Here is a 19773-nt window from a genome sequence, read left to right as displayed (position 1 = left end):
GCTAAGCTTAGCTTAGCTCATTTTATGTTAGCAATAGTAAGCTAAGCTTGGCATAGCTTATCGTATCTTAGCAATGCTAAGCTAGACACCCACATGCGCACACTGGTGCAAACCCGCTTACTACTGTCTACAAGTGCTCACTCCTGCTAACCCCCGCGCTCATGTCTTTGACAGAAAAGTAAATGGGGAGATAGGAATGTGGTGATAAAGGGTGCTCAAAGAAGGTAAGACAGTAGGGAAACTAGTTTGGGATGTACACGATGGGTGTGGAGAAGGTCCATAGCTGCTAATTTCTTTACCAGCAACAGCTGTGCATATGCAATACATTAGGTGGGATATTTTAAACCTTCCACCCCTGAGAGAGTGGTGATGACATGTAAGTATGTTGTACTACCAATTATGAATATCAGGCACATGCACTGTTTGTGAACTGCTATACTGTCATTAGTACGTTACTCACATTTGAGCAGTTTGTGGTTTGTGTTGACATTAACACTGTCTGCTCAGGATGACTGGACATATTTCTGTACTGTGTATGCCTACCTAGACCCTTGGTTGTGCCTGACTACATGGGTATATAGTACCTTTGGGTAGGGGTGCAGAACTGCAGTGTGCATTATTTATTATCGTGTGATGTTTATCTTACTGAACATGCAGAGTTGCTGTGTACCTGTAAGTCTATGAAGGCTTGTAGTCTGTGTGTGTAGCTCCCACCTGTGGACATATCCAGATGGTAGACAGAGGTCAGCCTAGTATTCTTTGACTGTGCACCACAGCAGTCTTTTCAGCACCTGAACGATGGCATTGTCACAGGTGTTTGCTAGCAGTACATGGCTACATCCTTTGCTATTTCTGTGTTGTACTTCTACATAAGGGCATGCTTGTGAGATTTATTCTACAGCTATTTGCAGAGTGTGTAACAGCAGACAAGCTGATATGCCTGTGTCTTTCTGACTCTTCCAGGCCTCAGATACTCTTGCATATGTATTTGAACAGCCTCAGGGGAAAGGTACATATAACTGGGATACACCTGTCATATAGTTCAGACATTTTGCAGTTCAGACTTTGGGTGATTCAGAGCATTTCTATTACTACACCTTTTCTGACGTGCAAGCGGTGTCTACTCTCACTTATTGACATTTGTTATTAAGTGAGATTCAACACCTTTCTGCCTACTGTTAGTACATTTCACAGGGAGTCAGAGGGGCCCAGCTAACATTTGTTTACAAATCAGGGTCATCACTGTAGAGCAGTCACTGTTGGGAGGTTTGGCCTGTGACCTATGCAAATATGCCAGTGTTTATCCTGCTGTGATACTGTGTGGGGTTTGTAAGCTGCTACTGTAACCTTATTCATTACTAGCATGGCCTTTCTCTTTTCACAGTCATGTCATGCCATTCAACAACACCTGCTGGTTAAGGCTCACAGAACAAGATTTGTGTTATGCCATTCTTATTTTCCCTTTACATTCACTCATGGTAATGCATGATAAATTGCTTTCAGCACTAAGTTATTGTATATTTGCTGTGGTTTAGTGGTACTTCATGCAGACTGGTGAGTCTAAGGTCCCAGGTTCGAGACTGATAAGGGTATTTTATTTTGCTGCTGAGCAATACAAGGGCCCTGTCATACAGAGTGACTAAGGCACTTTTAAGCAGTTGTAAGCGGGAATGCGTGGGTTTGCGTGACGCTTAGCGATGCTTAGCTAAGCACACACAGGCTCACACTCATGCACCCCTGCTAATTACTGCTTAAAAGTGCTTACTCCCGCTAACCCCCACTCTAATTTCTTTTAAAGAAAAGAAAATGGGGAGATAGGAAAGTGGTGAAAAAGGGGGCACAGAGAGGGAAAGACAGTAGGAAAACAAGCTCAGGATGTGCCTGAAGGTTGTAGGGATGGTCCATAGCTGCCCATTTCTTTAACAGCAACAGCTGTGCATATGTTGAAAATTTGGAGTGAGTTTTGAGACCTTCCACCCTTGTGAGAGGGGTGAGGACAACATAGTTTCTTGCACTGACAATTAGACTTATCAGTGTACATGTCCTATGGACATGTGTGCAAAATGGGAAGCTATGTATAGGGCGTAATTTGTTTTTCGGGTACAGATTGCCTCCTTTTTTTTTTCAGGTGAGAGTGGTAAGTGAGGTAGGGGAAATAGGTATAATTGGGGAAGTAGGTTGGGGAGGTAAACAGACAAGACAAACAAGATGCATACAGGGGTGGAATTTGACACATGGGGTGGGTGAACACAATTGACGGGGAAGGTTGTTTGGAAATTGCAAGCCCATGAGCCCACAGATGGTAACAGTGGAACTGAGATCCCCACCCATGGGCAGTCACCACTGCACCTTCACAGCCCTGGGGGTGGCTGCGCTGGGGGCTGAGTAGGATGGGCAGGCTCACCCGTGAGATGTGCCACTCTCACTTCAAGCTGGCATAGGGGATCAGTGACTGAACGCTGGATCTCCCTACGCACCACAGCCCGGACCCTTCGAAGGGTGACGGGTGGCCATACTCCGCCCATGCTTGCACAGGGGGATGAGCCCCATCCCCTGCAGCAGTTCAACCTGAAGGTGGCACAGAACCAACAGAGGAGGCGAGTCCGGGCTGGACACCAGAACCACTGGTGCCAGGTGCACTCGCCAGCTGAGGAGGGACAGGCGGGTCCACTGGGACCGGCCTTCCCATATGTTCTTTGATTAGGTGTGTTTCATTACAACATAAACAACAGCATTCCAGATTAGTTGTAACAGCATGCAGTAATATTCCCATTAACCCAACACACCACAGTTCCAACAGTTGAACAGCAAACATAACACATGCATATAATGAACAACAGTGGTTACTCCAACCGCACGCAGGGATGATTGGTTGCAACAGGCCACCATGAACATGGTGTTTGAACAGAGCACATGCATCAACATGAGTGCAAATATTTATAGAACAATAGGACATATACCCAACAAATATTTAAGATTACACATACCCAATGAGGTGTGGAATTGCATGGTTTATGCACAAATAGTAGGGTGCAGAAAAAAACCTCCGTTAACATCTTATAAACACTTTTACTCTACACTACATTCCTAGTGACTGCAGGTGTATATTCCCTACATGTATTATTACACTTGCCACCATGCATGAGGTTGTGTAGTGGGTTTGGCTAGTTCAATCTATACTTGACCTATATCTTACATACTAACTGTCCAGGTTGCAGATGTTACTGCTACATATTTCATGGTTGCATTTATATTTCTTTATCTACATATCTGGATGTTTTCACATGACATTTTCACTTCAAATTGTACAGAACCCTGCATTTATTGAAGCACACTTACATTTCTGAGGAACATAGCATGCTACTCATGTGCCAGATTTACTTATGCATGCCAGCCAGTAACTGACTGTTGCGGACTGTATATATACTTCACAGCTACTAGCACTTCCATCACCCACTTTAGATGGGACTGCAGAACTCTGGGTTGCCAGCACTTTCTAACACAGTACTATTTGTATAATACAAGGGTACAACAACATTTCATACTAAGTGAAACAGACACACTCTGGGTTTTAGACCTTTGTTAATGACATTACACATTTTTCCACAGGCTCACTCCTTTATTTGTTTTAACGGTATATATGGCAGACATGTTCACGACATATTAAACCTTTATTAATAGGTTAGCACACTCTTTCTTCAGGCTAACACACACATTATTTTATATGACAGTGCCTGCAGAGATATTATTCCAGCCATTTGTTACCTTTCTTAATGGGTTACTACACTCTTTTTCTGCCTCTCTAACGTTTTTATCTGACAGTACATGCAGAGGACTTTTTCAGTCCATTTTATGGCTGTATTATTGGACTACAACACTTTCTTTCATGCTCTCTCCCATATTATATATAACAATACATGCAGAATAATCACTAACCTGCCTGGCGGCGCAGCCTTAGCAGCCTATCAGCATAGGCTTGCTAATTCATAACATGTTCACCTGCAGCTGTAAAGTAAATGAAGGGATATTGAGACATTCCTATCCGTTATACATACTCCATTTAAATTCTTACATACTGCATTCCAAGGCTACATACTCAGTTGTGGGGCATCCCGCATCCCATGGGCCTCCTGTATCCACTGGTTCAGATGGTCCTCCTTTCGTTTCTTCAGGTCCGCATGGTGGTGACGGACCTGCTCACCAGTCCGAGGAATGCCTGTGGCACTGGAGAGGTCATGAGCTAACCGGTTCCAAGCCTCTGCCTTGTACTGCTTCCCTTGGAACTGGCCCTGCAGGAGTCTTAACTCATGATGGTGGACTAGGAGCCAAACCATGTATTTGGACTCCTCGGTGCCCCATCTCTGTGCTCAGAAGTGCGCTCCTTCTCCGACACCAGACATTCTGACCGCAGATGTGAGCTACAATCAGTTATGGCATGTATTCCCGTCTGTGGGGCTTAAATATGCCGCATTTCCCACACTTTTTTGTGATTGGCCATTTTGTAAAATTCTCGGCTGACTGCAGACCTGCTTAGTAATGCTTAAACTACCATTCATAAGTTTATGAATGTTAATAGTGGCTGCTTCCTCTGTGTTGTCATGGCTTAGTGGTTCTGTGCTTTGATTATGATGCAAAGGGTCCTGGGTTCAAACCTTGTCATTATTTTATTTTAATACTGTCTAGACAGGCTAGACAGGCTAGAGAGTGTGGCTGTGTTTAAGCAACTTAGCTCTACATTGCTCCCCTGTGTCCTATGGTGCCCTGGTTGGCATGGCGCGCAAGTCCGCACAAACACATTGCGCTGTGTAAAGCGCTTTTAAACGTTGGGCAACTCTATTGCACTGGGTAAAGCGCTATTACACTATGGGCAACTCTGTTTAGCTGGGTGAAGCGCTATTAAGCTATGGGCAACTCTGTTTAGCTGGATAAAGTGCTATTAAGCTATGGGCACCTGTGTTTAGCTGTGTAAAACATTGCTTAATGGCAGGCTATTATATATCTGGGTCTTTTAAAAATATATATTTTGTTCACTGTTCAAGCCATGTCACTGCTTTTAATAAAATTTTAATCATATTTGTCTGGTATTATTTCAAATACTGATTTAAAACATAAATAAGAAGGGGAGTGGTGGGACTCAAACCGTGAATGTCTTCTCTTTGTGCATACACTCTACCATTACGCTATTGCTATTTGGATTAATTTGCATAAGTTGTTCTTATATGGTCTTCAATGTCACAATTGCTAACTGTGGTTAAGCAATAGGCACACCCGCGCAAACAAGCACAAATACGGGCAGCTATATCGTGGATTTAAAAAAAAAAGATTAATATTTTACGTTTTATAACTCTGATGGAGGTTTACAGTGTCAGGGAATGTGGTGTTGGGTGCAAGTACATTTGAGCGAACTCGCTCTTGTCTGTTGACATTATGCTTTTTAAAACCTTGCAGGGGCGTGGACTTTTAGACTGCTCGGCAGTCGGACACGCCCCCTGCTTGCCTACTCAGTCCGTGTAAGAGTTACGGATGAGTCAGCATGCCCTCATGAATATTCATGGCACGCTGACATCATACCGTTCAACTGCAGCCTTTGAGTAAGACATATTAAGTCTTACACAGAGGTTTTGTGAATCCGGCCCATAATTCAATACAGAAATTTCAACATTTACATAAAGTGAATATTTTTATTATAAACTCAATTGCAGGTTTAACATTTCAAAATATATAGCTACTAGCCATTAGTAGGTTATGTTACTGACTGTTATGTTATTTAATGTTGTGTTACACATAATAGACATTAATATGTATTTGGATTAAATGGTGTTCCATTCTGTTGATACTAACAATTGTTTTGTTTTTATTAACCTTAACTTATTGCTATACCCGAAATACCACAATGCCGGTTCAGGCTGATACACATACCTTGCCTCAACTGGCTATGGCACCGAATCCCAACGTGTCTGGGACCCAGACTAGTGGTAATCCAATTAAACATGGCAAAAAATCCTAACTGTTTCAGTAGTGTGTAGCACACAAAAAAAGCAACATAGTACATAAAAGGACTCCAAAAGATAAGCACTTTTGTTCCACTAAAAAGTTTAAAAGGAACTTCATCAGATAAACTAATAAAATGCTACTACTATTCTTAAATAAATTTAAACCAATCACAACAAAGAATCTGATCACACCCATATTACAACACTGGAAGAGCAAGAACAAAGAATTGTAATAGAACACCCCTTATTTCATTCATAAAACAGAATGTAACGACAGCATAAAATGTATCATAAATTAAAAAAAAATACAACTAAAAAAATAAGATACATTTTATCTATTTAAAGCTGGAAGTCTAAGTAGACATTTGATACTCTCTGCTTCATTTAAACCTGGCCAGAACTGAGCATTTAAACAGAGCTGCCAAAGCGATTCAGCCTTCTCAAGTAAAGGGGCCATGCACCTCCTTATTCTGATATTAATAATATTTGTAACACAACAAACTTAAAAGCATGCCCAGGTTTAAAAACTATGTCTTGCCAGTGCATTTGTTTCTTTACCTAAATGAATATCACTATGATGTTCACTCATTCTGTTGTTCAACTTACGCTCAGATTTCCCCTACATAAAAGCAGGGACAGTGATTTTATTACCTGGAATAAAAGCATTTTGGATTGAGGAAGCCGATTCATTGGAGTCTCAGTGTTGGTTTGTCTTTTATATTGTTTGGTGGTACCCAGACTGGTGGTGCCCCCTCTGCTGCATATGCACTACCTGCAGTGATGGGTAGTACAGTTCCATGAGAAGGGGACGACCCCCCCTTCTGGGAGTGTTGATGGAGGGAGAGTTGTCACATGGGCTGAGCTGCTGGTCTTGGTGCGCAGAATAGTCTACCGTAGGTTTGACCACCACTTGCACCAGTTTGAGGGCATGCTGGCTGACCTGGTGGTGAGCCTCACCCCAGAGCCCAGCCTCCACCACTGCCAACACAGGGGCAGTAAAGGAGCAGTGCCGACAGTCCCATGGGTGGGGATGTTTGTCATGCTGCTGCCTTGTTGAGGCATGTGGGACTTGCATTCCACAACAAGATGTTCACCCCCTCATGTGTCACACACCACCCCATCTGCTGTCTTGTCTGTCTGTCTGCAAATGCATCCTCACCTTCCCAATTTACCTTCCCCACATGTACCTACCTTCCCCAACATTCCACTCTCACCTAAAAAAAAAAAAAATGGGCATCTGTCCCCAAAAAAAATCATCCCATACATAGCTCTCCATTTTGCACATGTTTTCCACTGGACACATGTAATTTAGTACTTGACAATACAGTTATGTTGTCCTCACCCCTCTCTCTGGGGATAAGAGTTCAAAGTCATGTACAAATTCTATCAAAGTGCATAGTTGCTGCTGTACAAATAAATGGATGGCTGTGGTTCTTTCCTACACCCTTCCTGCACATCCCTACCTGTCTTTCACTATGTTCTTCCCCTTTCTTGCACCCTATTTTACCACTTTCCTATCTCCCTATTTTTCTTTTCTTTATATTTTCTTAGCACGATGCTGAGTGCTGCATCACATTGCCCAGCTTTGCTCAGCACAGCTAAACAGAACTATATTGGCCGTATGTGGTTCAAAAATTGTAATACACATTACAAAATAAAGACCTGTCCCATATTTTGAACCTGAGAGTATCACACCTGCAGACCACTGCATTAACCAGCCACATCACACAACTCTTAATTCAAACCGGTGGTTTAAACAAAGCATAGTAACTGCCAATTACAGCCATTAAGCGTGTTTCAACAGACTGACTAAAAAATAATGGAAAAAAATGGGACTGTACCTTGGACTCTGGTGCAATATTACACCACTAGAAAGCCAAAGGCATCAAAATGGATGTAGGTAAGGCCTGTGATAGCAGTTAAATGCACCATTTTATCAGCAACATGTAGAAATACACCTGCTAAGGCATTAATGGCAAAATATATGTTCAGCTGGAACCCTGGTGCACACATACATCCATATAAAGCCCTCCACATACTGATGGATGATAGATGGATGTAAAAAAATGTTTGTCACAGCCTGTATGTGTGCAGCTATATCTTGCAAATACACCTACTATATTAGTGACTCAGTAGCTTAGTCTGTTAAATGCCTTGCAATCACTGCATTTTGCCACACACAGTCCTGGGTTCAAATCCAGTGGTGTGTAGATGTGCATTTATAGTATTGTGAAGCCATCAATTAATGACTGAGTCATGCACTCTTTATCCACACAATGCATTTCAAATGACATGTCTGCTTTTCACTGATGAAAGTCACAGGCTTGCAGGTAGGAACACACTTCACATATCCCTATAGCAAAACTATATGTGCAATTACTTCCAGTATGTTGCAACAAGAGTGTCATGCAATGTGTCTGAAAAGAGCACAGACATACATGTGTTGCTTAGTCATGCTGCAGCTCATTTGTACAAAGGATGGTCCAGGTCCTTACCTTCCATGCTGTGGATTAGTGCCGTGACATCCCCTCACAGGGAACTAATGTATTACATCAGGTGTCTACCAATATGGGTGACCACTACAGCCCCTCCCCCCAATGTGAGGTCCTCCCTGGTGAGATCTGGCCACAGATCAGTCTCCTTAGAACAACCTGCATGTACTCCCCCCTTGCAGACAATACAGACACATATGTAAAGAAAGCTATTTATTACCTCATGTGCGATGGTTGACATCTAGTCTCCATAGGACATGTTATCTACACTGCGTATTGATGTACCATGGAATCTACATGGCTGCTACAGTTGTACGATATGCTTGTGTAGTGACATGGCTGGGGTGCCATTGCATACAATGATAAGTGTGATGACTACCACATTCAGTATAGCAGTGACAGTCTGGGGATTACATCCCAAACCTGTCGGCATAGGTTGTACAACAGTGAATGCATTTCCACATCTTTCTGACCAGTGAAAGTTAAAGGCTACATTACTGACTGTGTACATAACTCCATGTGTAATGGCTCATCTGTTTGCGGTGTGCAAGCACTACAATATTTTGCATGGGTGGATGATTTCCCACAGGGTGGTATTGTGCAGTCATTGGCATTTAGTCTTTGTCAGTGGCTCAGAAAACAACTGGCTGTGCCTTAGGCCATCCTGGATAACTGTTGGTTCAGTGTGGGATTCTGTGACAGCTCCTGATATGCAATCACCCACTAATGTACTCAGTCAGAGGTCATTGACAGTGGCTGTGACTGCAGAGAGGGAATGAGTTATACCTCTCAACTGTACAGATTTTCACAGAATGTCTAGATTTTGGACTCATAATTGGCCTGTTTTTCATGAAATTTTGTTTTTCAGGCAAATTAGCAGAAAATCATTAAAGATTGAAGTTAGAAAACAATGGCATATATTTGAGTTTCAGACTTTATACCCTTCAGAAAATCCATGCTAATGCAAAACTTGTTATTCTATCAAATGTCTAAGTCTGTAAGAGCAATATTTAAAATGTGTCCCGATTTTTGGCCTTTGGTCCACTTTTATATATGGCTTTGTCCAGAACTCTTGCCCTAAGAAGTTGAGAGGTATGGAATAGGTAGAAGGTGTACACCAGTAATGGAGGATGATGAATTCCACTCGTGACTGGCATCATTGCAGCATAGGTCTCCCAGTGTTATGTTGTGAAAATATGACTATCAGACATTTGCCTATCCACCAGCTGACATAACACTCTGCACATAATGTACACAGTTTCCAGCATGGCCTGCTGGCCTAATATTGCAAGACACTTTGTTAGGCCATGGTTCGTGGAGTGAGACTTATGTCCAACATTGCATAGTATAACAGTCAATGGGCTATGCTGGTCATAGTCAGTAGGCATGATCTGTCTTTGAGTAAATGTAACAGTGCTTGGTCCACTGTCAGTAGGTGTATGACAGTGTTAGTGTCCATATCCATGCTAACTCCTATCATGGCATTTCAGGTGACATGACTCACAGATCTGGGGAAACTGCTTGACACTACATGCTAGTTGTCCTCTGTGCAAGTAAGTATTGCAGCTACTTCTAGCATGTTGCAACAAGAGAGTCATGCAAGGTGCCTGAAAAGAGCACATACATCATGTTAGGGAAGTGTAATATGTACACACTGTGTTGCTTAGTCATGCTGCAGCTCACTTGCCCAAAGGATGGTCCAGGTCCTTACCTTCCATGCCCTGGAGTAATGCTGTGACATCCCCTCACTGGGAACTAATGTATTACATCAGGTGTCTACCAGTATGGGTGACCACTACAGCCCTCCAATGTGAGGTCTTCCCTAGTGGGATCTGGCCACAGTTCAGTCTCTTTAGAACAACCTGCATGTACCCCCCTTGCAGACAATACAGACACATATGTGAAGAAAGCCATTTATTACCTCATGTGGGATGCTTGACAAACATCTCTATGCTGCTCTTTGCAACAAGATTACCCCTCTACAAACATCATGGTGCTGCTCTTTGCAACAACATTACCATTCTACATCATGATGCTGCTCTTTGCAACAAGATTACCATTCTACAAACATCACTGTGCTGCTCATTGCAACAAGATTACCTCTCTACAAACATCACGGTGTTGCTCTTTGCAACAAGATTACTGTTCTACAGACATCACTGTGCTGCTCTTTGCAACAAGACTACCATTCTACAAACATCACTGTGCTGCTCTTTGCAACAAGATTACCATTCTACAAACATCACTGTGCTGCTCCTTGCAACAAGATTACCACTCTACAAACATCATGGTGCTGCTCTTTGCAACAAGATTACCATTCTACAAACATCACTGTGCTGCTCTTTGCAACAAGATTACTGTTCTACAAACATTACTGTGCTGCCCTTTGCAACAAGATTACCATTCTATAAACATCACTGTGCTGCTCTTTGCAACAAGATTACCATTCTACAAACATCACAGTGTTGCTCTTTGCAATAAGATTACCATTCTACAAACATCACTGTGCTGCTCTTTGCAACAAGATTACCGTTCTACAAACATTTCTGTGCTGCTCTTTGCAACAGGATTACCATTCTATAAACATCACTGTGCTGCTCTTTGCAACACGATTACCATTCTACAAACATAACAGTGTTGCTCTTTCCAATAAGATTACCATTCTACAAACATCTCTATGCTGCTCTTTGCAACAACATTACCATTCTACAAACATCATGGTGCTGCTTTTTGCAACAAGATTACCATTCTACAAACATCACTGTGATGCTCGTTGCAACAAGATTACCTCTCTACAAACATCACTGTGCTGCTTTTTGCAACAAGATTACCATTCTACAAACATCACAGTGATGCTCGTTGCAACAAGATTACCTCTCTACAAACATCACTGTGCTGCTCTTTGCAACAAGATTACCTCTCTACAAACATCACTGTGCTGCTCTTAGCAACAAGATTACCTCTCTACAAACATCACTGTGCTGCTCTTTGCAACAAGATTACCACTCTACAAACATCACTGTGCTGCTCTTTGTAACAAGATTACCATGCTACAAACACCGCGGTGCTGCTCTTAGCAACAAGATTACCATTCTACAAACATCACGGTGCTGCTCTTTGCAACAAGATTACCATTCTACAAACATCACTGCGCTGCTCTTTGCAACAAGATTACCTCTCTACAAACATCACTGTGCTGCTCTTTGCAAAAAGATTACCACTCTAGAAACATCAATGTGCTGTCTTTGCAACATGATTACCATTCTATGAACATCACGGTGTTGCTCTTTGCAACAAGATTACCATTCTACAAACATCATGGTGTTGCTGTTTGCAACAAGATTACCATTTTACAAACATCACTGTGCTGCTGATTGCAACAAGATTAGCATTCTAAAAAGATTACTCTGCTGCTCTTTGCAACAAGATTACCATTCTACAAACATCACTGTGCTCCTCTTTGCAACACGTTTACCATTCTACAAACATCACGGTTTTGCTCTTTGTAACAAGATTACCATTCTACAAACATCACTGTGCTGCTCTTTGCAACAAGATTACCTCTCTACAAACATCACTGTGCTGCTCTTTGCAACAAGATTACCACTCTACAAACATCACTGTGTTCCTCTTTGCAACAAGATTACCACTCTACAAACATCACTGTGCTGCTCCTTGCAACAAGTTTACCATTCTACAAACATCACTGTGCTGCTCTATGCAACATGATTACCATTCTACAAACATCACTGTGCTGCTCTTTGCAACAAGATTACCACTCTACAAACATCATGGTGCTGCTCTTTGCAACAAGATTACCATTCTACAAACATCACTGTGCTGCTCTTTGCAACAAGATTACTGTTCTACAAACATTACTGTGCTGCCCTTTGCAACAAGATTACCATTCTATAAACATCACTGTGCTGCTCTTTGCAACAAGATTACCATTCTACAAACATCACAGTGTTGCTCTTTGCAATAAGATTACCATTCTACAAACATCACTGTGCTGCTCTTTGCAACAAGATTACCGTTCTACAAACATTTCTGTGCTGCTCTTTGCAACAGGATTACCATTCTATAAACATCACTGTGCTGCTCTTTGCAACACGATTACCATTCTACAAACAGAACAGTGTTGCTCTTTCCAATAAGATTACCATTCTACAAACATCTCTATGCTGCTCTTTGCAACAAGATTACCCCTCTACAAACATCATGGTGCTGCTCTTTGCAACAACATTACCATTCTACAAACATCATGGTGCTACTTTTTGCAACAAGATTACCATTCTACAAACATCACTGTGATGCACGTTGCAACAAGATTACCTCTCTACAAACATCACTGTGCTGCTTTTTGCAACAAGATTACCATTCTACAAACATCACAGTGATGCTCGTTGCAACAAGATTACCTCTCTACAAACATCACTGTGCTGCTCTTTGCAACAAGATTACCTCTCTACAAACATCACTGTGCTGCTCTTAGCAACAAGATTACCTCTCTACAAACATCACTGTGCTGCTCTTTGCAACAAGATTACCACTCTACAAACATCACTGTGCTGCTCTTTGTAACAAGATTACCATGCTACAAACATCATGGGTGCTGCTCTTAGCAACAAGATTACCATTCTACAAACATCACGGTGCTGCTCTTTGCAACAAGATTACCATTCTACAAACATCACTGCGCTGCTCTTTGCAACAAGATTACCTCTCTACAAACATCACTGTGCTGCTCTTTGCAAAAAGATTACCACTCTAGAAACATCAATGTGCTGTCTTTGCAACATGATTACCATTCTATGAACATCACGGTTTTGCTCTTTGCAACAAGATTACCATTCTACAAACATCATGGTGTTGCTGTTTGCAACAAGATTACCATTTTACAAACATCACTGTGCTGCTGATTGCAACAAGATTAGCATTCTAAAAAGATTACTCTGCTGCTCTTTGCAACAAGATTACCATTCTACAAACATCACTGTGCTCCTCTTTGCAACACGTTTACCATTCTACAAACATCACGGTTTTGCTCTTTGTAACAAGATTACCATTCTACAAACATCACTGTGCTGCTCTTTGCAACAAGATTACCTCTCTACAAACATCACTGTGCTGCTCTTTGCAACAAGATTACCACTCTACAAACATCACTGTGTTCCTCTTTGCAACAAGATTACCACTCTACAAACATCACTGTGCTGCTCCTTGCAACAAGATTACCATTCTACAAACATCACTGTGCTGCTCTATGCAACATGATTACCATTCTACAAACATCACTGTGCTGCTCTTTGCAACAAGATTACCACTCTACAAACATCACTCTGCTGCTCTTTGAAACTACATTACCATTATACAAACATCACTGTGCTGCTCTTTGCAACAAGATTACCATTTTACAAACATCATAATGCTGCTCTTTGCAACAAGATTACCATTCTACAAACATCACTGTGCTGCTCTTTGCAACAAGATTACCTCTCTACAAACATCACTGCGCTGCTCTTTGCAACAAGATTACCACTCTACAAACTTCTCTGTGCTGCTCTTTGCAACAAGATTACCATATCTAAAAAACATCACTGTGCTGCTTTTTGCAAAAAGATGGGACAGGCAAGTGTGTTGAGCTGTATACCCATGCATTATGTCAGCAGCATTACAACTGCATGAATATGGCTGTATGGGACAGGAGAGACACAGGCTCATCATGGTTCAGCAAACCTGACTGGAGGACAACTGCCATTAACATTATGTACAATAACAGGTGGGCAGTGCTGTTTGACAGTTGGAGTGAGGGTGCTCCCCCCAACATAGAGGCACTATCTCGTTGTCTAAAAGAAGCACATAGTATTGTTGTGATGTAGTGGAGACATGGTAAGTGACACAATTAGACACCCACCCAAAGCAGAACCACAAGGCACAGTGTACTTACATGTGTGACCTGAAAGAAGAGGCCCAGGTTGTCGCTGACCTCATATATCATGATAACACATATGGTGGGTCTGCATTCATACTTAACTTGTACTCCCACACTGTCTGCATCAATTACATTCCCTAGTCTCCATCACATGTGACACACGACATTCCTACAACCTGTCCCATAACTTCCATATTTACAGAGCATTTCATAACTGATCTCTCAGTAGAAGACACACAGTATCTATTGCACATGTTAACATATCAGGCTATATGCCACATGTGATCTGACAAGGATTAGTAACACCATTGGGCAACCCTTGAAATCATACTGATACCACTGGCTGCACACTAGCTGGGTGGACAATGGCAACTGTTACACCCTTGCACAGAAGTGGTGCATCCACTGAGCAACAGAACTATACTTCTCTTTATCTACATATCCAAAACTGTTTGCCCATATGGGTAATCATCATGGAGCTAATCAGCACACGTATATGTGATCTACACACAGTTGACTGAACACAGTTTGGATGTGTGACAGGGGGAGCATAACTGGTACATGTGGTAGATATGTCCATGGTAATCACCAAGGACCTGGGTGCGGTTAAATCAGGGCATACAATTCCCAGACTGAGGCAAACCATATGACTATCTCCCCCTCTCAGACAACATTTACAGAGCAGCCATTTAGGCATCCATGATACTGTCATTGTAGGGGTCACTAAGTGGCTCATTGATGACACACATATGCAACATAGTGACATCCGCCTGCAATAGCTGACCTATATGCAGCAGTGCTCACAAGGGTATAGTGCTGGGTTCTCTACTGCTTGGAATCTATTTAACCACAATACACCCAACTACTGACTGATGATGGCTAGCAATCTCGGCTGATGTCTGCAAATTGTGAGCACTGATAGGGTGTCTGTGGTATGTCACTATCCAGCAAGAGGGTATTGTGAACACATGCCTGTTGACATACTAATGGCCAGAAAGTCCAAGTAAATATATATGTAGTATAATTTGCATCAGTTAGACCTATGTACCTTGTAAGTAGTGCATCAGTTGCAATATGTGCTGTACATAATCAGGGGTGAAAGAACTGGGCACACCAACCTGGACACGCAGGTTTACACCTAATGTGCCTGAGATCACCATGTATCTACAGTGGTATGGCTGACATCATATGGCATAGCCAAGACCACAGGCACCAGTAAGTGACATACTCAGAACCTCCATGTACTCTTCCCTCAGCATGCCAATATTTGAGAGCAAAGGGACATTTGTTGCTGTACCTTTCCAAGCTGTACTGGCAATTGCACACAACAGTATGGTCCCTCACAAGGACACTTCATGTTTTCAGTATGTGTTCATTGGGGATCGTCTGCAATGAGTGTTATTGTTGCTTGTGGCATATAAATTACTCAGCGTTGATCTATGCCTTGTATACAGGGCAATGTGTGACCCTGCTTGACTGCATATGCTGTCTACCTGCAGGAGGCATAGTAGATGGAGAACTGATTGTGAGGACATTAAGCTAGTATGTGACATTAATACTACATGCTTGTGGGAGAGATCTGTCCTGCAGACTTAAACATACTCATTTAACAAAACCCTGTCTAATGGTACACAGGGCACCTCAGTGCACCTCAACACATGCTATCTGTATGATTTGCTGGTTGGCTGTCATCTCAACATAGGGTGTCTGCCTGTGTCCCACTTGGACTGGGGCAATATGTGCTAATCCTGTAACTACAGGTATAAAGATGTCTATGACTGTGAAGGCTGTATGGCCAATATGCTAGTAAAGTTCAAACATCTTATGAGTCCATAACATGATGTAAAATGCTCAAACAGGCTCAGACACAAACATGGCTACATTGAGGCTAGCACCACTTCCAATATCTGCATACAGGACATGACAGCTTGCACACATAGTGCAAGTTGGCTGCATGCAGATAAGAACACTTACCTATGTAATGGTACACACTACAGATTACAGTACATGTTGCATGCAACACACCTCATATCTGTTAGTACTATCAGTTTAAGACATATTATGCTTGATGACATAAGCAGGCCTTGCTGTGTTCAGTCCTTTGGTGGGCCAGTACAAATAAAACACTACAAAGCCCTACCTATTTCTAAGTTATCAGGGCTATCATATGGATACCATACATATGCTCACTGCATGCCCTCTCCTTGCATATCTTACATCTTACCAAAACTCCATTATTCCCCACTCAACCACTACCACTGTGCTACTACTCACACCACCACTTATGTCTCACCCTCACTCAGCTCCCCTCCCACCAACTCAAGAGCCATCCCTATGCACCCCCCACATATTCTGTCAACTACATTACTCAAACAAAAGCATCCCTACAACTTAACACAGTAACCCTCCCACCATACCTATTACCCACAGAACACAATCATACAGTTTCCCTAATAAACACATTCAAAAACTGAGAAAACTAATAACCGGATGAATATCAAAACTAGCCCTAAGTAGAGACATCCACCCCAACCCTGGCCCTGCCATCTCCAACCCCACTCCTCATAATCAGACTAAAAACCACAACTTCTCCCAAATCACAACGAATAGAAAGCCAAGTGACCTCCTTCTGCTAAGCCTAAATATTGGAAGTATATCCAACAAGGTCCCTGAACTCCATGCCACCATAGACATCTACTCCCCAGATACAGTCATCTTAACAGAAACCTGGCTTAAACCTCAAATTACCAGTAAGCAAACCCTCCAAACCGGTTACGGCATACTAAGAGTAGACCGGCTAAACAAGAAAGGAGGCAGTATAGCTATAATATTTAAACAGCATCTAAACATCCAGATCTTAAACTCATCAGCTCCATAAATAGGCAATGAAGAAATAATATATACCAACCTCAAAATAATCCAAAATAAAACCATCAACATAACTGGATATTACTTCCCACCTGGCCAAAACATCCCTCCACTAGAAAACCTCCTCAGCTGGACTACCCACCATTTCCCCCAAGAAACTATAATTTTAAGTGACTTCAATATTGACTGGAAATCCTGTTCTGGCAACCATCCAACCCATCATCTAAACCTTCATGGCTTCACTTAACTAGTCCAGTCGCCAACCAAGATAAATAAAAACTCCAACAAGCACACTACCCTGGATTGGATACTAGTTAGTAAGAGCCCCCAGTCATATAAAGCAGGCTGCCTATCAGATAGCCTCAGTGATCACTCCCTAACATTCCTACTCAAAAAACACCTATACCAAGTTAAACCTGCCATCTACCATCAAATACATCAAAAAACTAAACTTTAACCCATTCACATTCATCTCATCCCTCAAAGAATGTAACTGGCATCCTCTAAAGTACCTCAGTCTTGATGACATAGTTGATTTTTTTAATGCTACCTTTCTGAGCATCCTTAATTACCATAAGACTTTCCAGAACCAAAGCGCAACCCTTCCCATGGCCACAACAAAACACTAAGTCAGAAATGAACAACAGGGACAAAGCCTGGGAGCACTGGCACAAAACCAAAACTCCTTCAACTAGACAGAAATTCCTAGAACTATGCAATAGAGTCAAAACGCTAATAAAACAAGACAAAATCCAGTACTACCAGTCTGCCCTAGACTCCTCCCATCACAACCTCAAACAATTTTGGTCCTCCTAAAACTCCATCCTCCACCCAGGTAAAGTCAGTACCCCTCCTCCTAACATCCCTCACTCCTCCGAAAATATTGCTACCTCATTCAACACACACTTCACACAAACTGTACTATCACTAGCTAGACAACACAACCCCTCCCCCCTCCAACCCACACCTTCAACTAGTAATCTACACACTGTCTTTTCTTTTTCTCCTGTTCCTACCTCCAAAATAAAAAAAAACTCTAAACTAAACTTAAGCCCACCAAATTAGCAGCGGCCAACCTCCCAAGTGAATACCTACAAATCACAGCTGATGCTCTAGCCTACCCAGTATCCATCTTTATTAACTAATCTCTGGCAGAAAGTTACATTCCCGCACTATGGAAAGTATCACATATAATTCCCCTCCACAAAGGCGGCCTCTCGACATAACTAACCAATTATCACCCCATAGCTATTCTCTCTCCACTCTCCAAAATACTAGCGAAATGCATTCACTCTCAGGTCTCAGACTATGTCTTTGCTAACAACCTCCTTTCTAATACTCAACATGGTTTCCGACCAAACTATAGCACCACCACTGCCTTAATCTCTTTTACTAACACTATCCTTCAGCATAAAAACAATGGCTATCACTACTCTGCTACTTTCCTAGACCTATCTAAAGCATTCAACATGGTCCCACACAAACAACTCATCTCTGTTCTCAATAACCTATCCTTCTCTCAATCAGTCACTAAATGGTTTCAGAGTTACCTGTCTGCCAACAATCTGTTGTATGGCAGAATGACATATCTCCCCAACAACCTTTCTCTATAGGGGTTTCCCAAGGATCCATCCTTGGACCCCTACTCTTCTCTATTTTCACCAATAATCTAGCCTCTGCCACCTAACATGGCACACTCATACAATACGCAGATGGCTCAACTATAATCTACTCAGCCCAGTCCCTACCCAAACTGCAAAATGTCACAGAGGAAGCCATTTCCTCTGTTGAAATGTGGTTATCCGATGCCTGATTAATACTCAACCTAAACAAAATTAAACTACTCATCTTCAAACCCACCAAATATACTCAAATCAACTCTCACTTTAACATCACAGCAAAAGACAACACCACTGTAAACCCAACAGAACACACCAAATTGCTAGGAGTGGAAATAGACAATAAACTAAAATTTGGCATGCACATATCCATGATCATAAAAAAAGTCCACAAAAAACTAGGAGTATTATACAAAAATAAGCAACTTCCACCAAAGCAGCAACGATTTCAGTAGCAAATTCCCACCTTATCTCCACCCTACTTTATGCATCTCCAATATATACCAACCTAAGGCAATGTGATCTAAACAAGCTCGAGACCCGCTACAACAAAATTGCCAAATTTGCCACAGGGGCATCCTACCATAGTCACCACTGTCTCTCACTTGATGAACTGGGCTGGCTAGAACTACCTCATCTCCTTCAATAATATGAACTTGCACTCACCCACAAACTAGTAAATCATCCACTAAAAGTCCCATCCTTCCAGAATCTACTCCAACCCTATTGCACCACCAGACCACTAAAAGCCAGCAACAAAAATCCCTCACAGGTCACTAAAGCCAATAACTCTGCTGGAGAAGGACTATTCTTCTGCGCCATAGGCAAATTATGGAACTCCCTCCCACCCACAATTACCTCTGTAC

The sequence above is a fragment of the Protopterus annectens genome, chromosome 9.part0 (genome assembly GCF_019279795.1).
Source record: "Protopterus annectens isolate FY-2018-M chromosome 9.part0, PAN1.0, whole genome shotgun sequence".
Classification (NCBI taxonomy): Eukaryota; Metazoa; Chordata; order Ceratodontiformes; family Protopteridae; genus Protopterus; species Protopterus annectens.
This window is presented reverse-complemented; position numbering follows the sequence as displayed.